Source organism: Lygodium microphyllum, chromosome 7, assembly GCF_053477565.2.
Source record: "Lygodium microphyllum isolate KBCC chromosome 7, Lygodium_microphyllum_v1.1.10, whole genome shotgun sequence".
NCBI lineage: Eukaryota > Viridiplantae > Streptophyta > Polypodiopsida > Schizaeales > Lygodiaceae > Lygodium > Lygodium microphyllum.
This window is the reverse complement of record NC_141141.1, coordinates 113,204,273-113,210,459: the sequence shown is the minus strand read 5'-3', so window position 1 is coordinate 113,210,459 and position 6,187 is coordinate 113,204,273. Positions and strand designations below refer to the sequence as shown.

The window sequence follows — 6,187 nt, the reverse complement described above, 5'->3', positions numbered from 1 at the left end:
GGAAGAGGAGAGAGAGAGAGAAAAAGAGAAAAAGAAGAAAAAGAAGAGAGAGAGAGAGGAAGAGAGAGAGTGAGGATCGGTGAGTGGAGAAGGTATCAGGGACGTGCCGAGGAGCCACATTCGTGAAGCCATCTTTTTTCAAGCCACCCCCTCGGCAAAGGACCCCTTCTCACGACCTTTCCTTCCTGAGCCTGTCATCTTGAAGGCTATTAAGGTCCGAACTATCCAAACTCCACGTGGCAAATGGCTCCCAAAAAGAAAGTTGCAGGAATCATAGGTGCTAAAGATACCACTAGTACCGATAATGAGGGAGAGGCAAGTGGAGCAACCAACGCAACAAATGCCCCTACGATCATGAATCAAACCCAGGTTCTTTAGATATCCTAAGTTTTATAATTATCTCTGAATTATTTCTCGTGGAAGAATGAAGGGGTTAGCTACATGCATGGAACAAGAACGAGTCTTAGGATTTTTGTTTACTCTAAGCACTGGGTTGCATGCGTGAAATGGTAGAGTATGGAGTTTGCATAAGTTTATATGCATGGAATGATAGCTTTACACACATGGAATGATAAGGTTTTGGCATAAGTTTATATGCATGGAATGATATCTTTACACACATGGAATGATAAGGTTTTAACATTACTTCACGTAAAATAATAGCTTTTAAACCAGTTCAGTGCATGAATAGTAATTCAGAATTCATGCTTCGCGATCATGATTAAAAGAAACACATGAAATGATAAGTTTTCGTTGGTAAGATGCAATTGCACTAATGGATAGAAATATAGACTTTCATATACGCAAGTCACATGTGATTCGGTGCATTAGGAATAAGTATTCATCGCCAGGTATGAAGAAGGTTGAAGGTCGTTTAGGATGTACAAAGATACTAAATGCACCATGTGCATGATGGGTAAGGATGATTGGAAAACTCTGCATAGTACCACACTAGAGAAATGGAAGGGACGCATGCACCTAGATTGTATCCTAAAGACCTAGATAAAGAATCTTCCGTTGCCTAGTGTGTTAACTGAACTTAGTTAGAACTGGAAGAACAAAAGACCCTTAGTTGGGTTGCGAATAAGACATGTCCGTTGCCTTGGTTGACCATTTAATGCATTGGGTTAGGGTTAAGATACCATAAGGTAAAACCTTCTTGGTGTTCCAAGTCATGTTCATGACTGCAATGTGTGCTTCGGATTATCGTCAGAGGCTAGACATGATGAATATTTTGGACCGCATCTATAATGCTTCACCCTTGTATGCAAAGTGGAGATGGATGGGAGATTCAAGAATATACTACATAGCAGCCCACCGACTCGCGTACCTTCAGACCAACTTGAAGAGAATCAAGTGGATGGAGGATTTAAAGATCGTGAAGCTGTTCATCTTTTTCGAAGCTCACGCAAACGCAACTTTGCATGTTAGTGGTTGGCAAGTCAAGCAGAACAAGTATGTCTATGAAGAAGTGACCCGGGTGATCTCTGCCAATAGGATCAAAGTGTTAGGGCGCTATGAGAAGAACAGGTATCAAAGGAAGGGATACCCCAAGCTTCCTATGACTTATCAGTTTTTGAAAATCCATGACCCCAATCCATATTATTATTCCGTTCCTGTAGCCGATTGTAACACAATCCTATTTTCCCCAAACTGATGTATCAATCAGCTGTCCTACGTGTCCAAAATAAAATGTACACAAAGGGTTACACCCTCATGAATAAATAAGTCTTTTTACTATTGTGTATCTTGATTATAAATGTTAGCTAAGGTATTAAGTGATTAAATCACTTGGGTAAAAGCTGTGCTAGTCATATTAACGTAATATGGAGAACGTTTGATAAGATGCTAACATAAAGAATCTTATTGTCCAGATGCAACCCCAAGCGCAGGTTCTAAGTCCGACTCCTGCACTAAGTATAGCTATGGTTCAAGAGAAGAAGTTCCTTCTCAAACAAATTAAGCCACCCGAGTTGATGGCAAGGGAAGGACAGTTCAAGCCGATGTGGAGATCTGGATTGAGTCCATGGAGGACTATTTTGAGGTAGCAAGAACTGCACCTGCTAACCAAGCCATGCTTGCTAAACTTAAGCTTACAGGTGAAGCGAGACTTTGGTGGAAATAGTGGTGCAGAGACCAAGCGATCTCGGAGGGACAGTCACTTGGGAGAAGCTTAAGGAAGTTATGCGAGGGAGGTATCTGCCACCTGCCTACCGCACACAAAAGATGAATGAATTCTATGACTTGAAGCAGCTAGGATTATCCCTTGATGCATATTATTCAAAGTTCGTCTCACTCCTAAAGTACGCGCTATCGTATTACTGTGCATCCGAGGTGTGGAATCCACCAAAAAGTTGTGTGTGTGACATTTGTTACTTTGTACATACTTAGTCATTGTGTTTGCATTTTTGTTCTGCATGGGCAGTATAGTGGAGAGGGTCTGGAAACATGAAGGGGAGGAGCCGAGAAGCCATCCGGACTTGCTGATGTCCATTTGTGTGAAGTTTCTGTCAGCTTTATAATCTCCAAAGTATAGTACCTGACATGACACAGCTCTTGACTTACAGAAGAACCCCGAGATATTCATCAAAATCAAGTATTAGGAAAGTTAAGAGATCAGGTATGCGGATCCAAAACGGAAATGTGGTTGACTTGGAGATTGAGAATTCTGCACAGCAGAGTGCATCACGGAATGCAGAAAGATCAGCATTTAAAGTATTTAGAATAGAGGGGTCACTGACAGAAGGGGAAATTTTGGGAACAAGAGTTTTGGAATCGCCTGAGCACCAGAAAACACTGTTTACAAGCATCACACATGCACCGAGACAGGTTACCTCTGATGATCCTTGCAAGTCTCCTTTAAAGGTTGAGATAGACTTGGCATCCAGTACTATATGCTCAAGAAATGGGCTAAGATCCAGAGCTTGCATGCTGAAAGATAACCTAGACTGTGCTGAAGATACCCTTGGAAAGACCAGCTTGGTACAAAATGTGTCAGGTGGGTTTTTTGGTCAAGCTGAGTCTAGTTCAAGCTTTTTGGGTACACAATTTGAACAAGAACATTCATGTGCTTGTTTATTAGCTAAAGAGGGGGTCGAAAACCAGTGATGTTATCCAAGATAGAGGATCTACTTAGGGGACGAGTGACTGGACCTGAGACTTCTATTGGTGTCTTGTTTAGCTTCAGTGCAAGTGCCTAAGCACTTTTAAGTTTATAGCAGCCCCAGGTAGTTCAGGAACAAATGATACTGATGGGTATGGACAATGAAGAGTATCAATCCAATGTGAACAGTGAGGTCTAATGCTGGAGAGCTAAAAGTTACAATAATAGATAGGCTCTGTTTCTTGAAAACAATCCATCTGAGCTTACACAGTTTATAATACACATCAGTATGATCTGAAATCACATCTATCATAAGTGCATCAGTAGTTCCATTGTCTGTGAGAGGATGGACACTTGAATCAAGCATTGGAAGTGTTGGTTCCGATAGTGCGACCTGAGCTGATTCTGGTGGAAAATCTGTATTCTTCCTTCTTGAAGCCTTGCAATGACTGTAAGTCCTTAGTGCATATTATGCATCTGAATCTGGTTAGACTTGGGTTGTAGGCTTGGGTTGGATCACTATACCTGCCCAGGTGATTATCTAATGCACTCAATGGTCAATTGTAGAAGTCTTGAACATGCAATTGATGTGTTTCCAATGTTACCATGTCAGAACATCCTGCCATGGAATGCAATTATCTCTGCTTATGTGGACCCTAGGGAATGCCAGAAGGCACTGCTGTTGTACCAGTCCGTGCAAGAAGAAAGTACAGAGCCAAATGAATTCTCTTATGTTTATCTATTCAAAGCTTGTGGAAGCTTAAGTTGCTTGGAATAAGGAATTTCACTCCATGGTGATTGTGAAAGGAGGGGCTTTGATTCTATGACCTTTGTTGGCAACACAGTGATAAGCATGTATGGTAAGAGTGGGAGCTCTACCAGCATCTGCTTAAATTTGTCATTTTTCAACAGATAAAGAGGTGGGTCTGTCTGCATCTGAGAGAGTGCACACATCAGGATCTGTGTTTATGTTATTCTTGAGACACCTTGTGGCTAAGATTAAGGGTGCTACAAGAAATATGCCACCCCCTAACTTGTCAGAAAATTCTGTGCTGGTCACTGCATACACTGTTCTACTATGATTTTTGTCAGAATGATTTGGTCCAGGAGGCTTAGGAAATGCAAGAAAGGAACAAGATGCATCCATTGGCTTCCTACACAGAGGAGGCAATAGAAGCTTTAATATACAGTTCTTTCTGAATTCAGATCTGTATGCAAATGATTTTGCAAGGCTTGGGGGAACCTTTAGTCAACTTCTCAAGACAATTGTCCTGCCTCCTCAGCATTACAAAGTTGCAGAATGGGGGAGAAGGCCGCTTTTTTTATGGAAAAAAAAGGCCGCTTTTCTGATGGGAAAAAGGGGGCCGCTTTTCTGGGGCGTGTTGTAGGCGATTGTGAAGGAAAGCATCGAGAAAAAGGCTTTTTTGGGGGGGTTTTAGTCTTGTTGCTAGCATTATGTGAGGGTCAGGGGGCTTGTTCGCGGCAACAGGAATAGATTATTCATCATTCTCAGTATTGGATGCAGTAGTAGCCTGTTAGACATCTTTGTATTCGTTGTTGCTGATATTGCCGTTACTGCACTGAAATCGTGTCGTCGTTGCACTGGGAGCCTATCAAGATTATACTGTAGGTTATGTGAATGGAGATTTCACATGGGTCATTTGGGTTTAAGACAACATCGTCAACATGAAACATATGAATTTGATGAAGTCTCGTCTGAAAGTTATCAGGGCCGCAAACGAGGGTTAAGAAGTGTTGTGACTGCTGTAGATACAGATGTCAACATAGGTTATGTTTCTACTTACTGTGGAGCAAAGACAAGCTCTCCGCGGCTGTTTGGAGTACTTTTTCCAAAGCGGAGTTATCCTTTAGATGTGAATCCTATGATGAAGTGAAAGAGATATGTATATTCCTTTTGGATGAATTCTCCATACCACCAGAAAAAGCATTAACATTGCACGTGTAGTCACATGGTTCTCACTTTCAGTACTGTGGAGCAACCAAATTCAGTGCCTTTGACTGCAAAGATTGGTCTTGCAGTTGAAGATGTGCTTTCTCTTCTTGGTATCAATGCTCCTTAACAACAACAGATCGAAGCCTAGCAATGCGGATAGGTGAAAACCTATTCAATTTTATGCAGTCTTTTTGTTCCTTTGGGAGAGACAGGCTGCTTATTGTTCAAATGGATATGTTGAGTCAATGGTTTAAAAAGTTCCAAGAGAAGCTTCATAGGGATTCAGACTACATGAAAATTTGTTGAAATGAGTTTTTGTCAAGACATTTACTGGAGATGCTCCCAATCAGATGTAGCTGATTGTATGTCTCATATTATCTGAAATTGAGCTTTCAAATTGAATCTGATCTCACTAGATTGATCTTCTATCTTGAAATTTGTCAAGGTCTTCTGTAGACGTGACTTAGCTTTCGAGAACCCTTCGACATCTTTGGTGAACCCGACGTGAAAGCGTCGCATTTAAATTTCAGGATGGGAGATACTTGAGCATCCATTTCAGCCTCTTCTACGATTCCTGCTTTGTCCTCTACTTCAGCTCCATCATTGACTGCTGCTTCAAGTACTTCAACAGATGATTTAAAGCGGATTTTGCAGAATATGTCTATGTATATGCAGCTTCAAAATCAACAGACACAATTGTATATGCAGTAGCAGCAGCAGTCGCATCAACAACAGTTGTCTCAGCACAGGCAACTATATTCGGATCAAGAGAATGCAATCTGCGCAACTAAGGCGATTGAAGCAGTTGAAAATGAGAATAAGCTCTTTGATGGCCGTAATGTATCGGCTTATTTGAAGACGTATGAGATCAAGATGGGATTTTTTGGAGTACCAACAGGACTTATGAGTAAATATTTCCTTCGCCTTGTCACACCTGCCTTGAGGGTAAAAGTGATTGATCTTTTCCTTCAAAATTCGCATTGGCAAGATTTTAAGAAGGCCCTGAAAGAGGAGTATTTTCTTGAGGACTTTGGGATGGCTACACGGCGGTCATTCCGAGAGTGGGTCTACATGCTTAACAAAGGTCTAGCTGCTTCAAAATTGATACGAGAATTTGAAGAGAGGTATAG

At 41.4% G+C, this 6,187-nt stretch overlaps 1 pseudogene; it reads left to right on the top strand.

The window, feature by feature from the left end:
- Positions 1-4,755: 4,755 nt before the first annotated feature.
- LOC148033850 (uncharacterized) lies at positions 4,756-5,363 on the top strand (annotated as a pseudogene).
- The last annotated feature ends 824 nt before the right edge of the window (positions 5,364-6,187 follow it).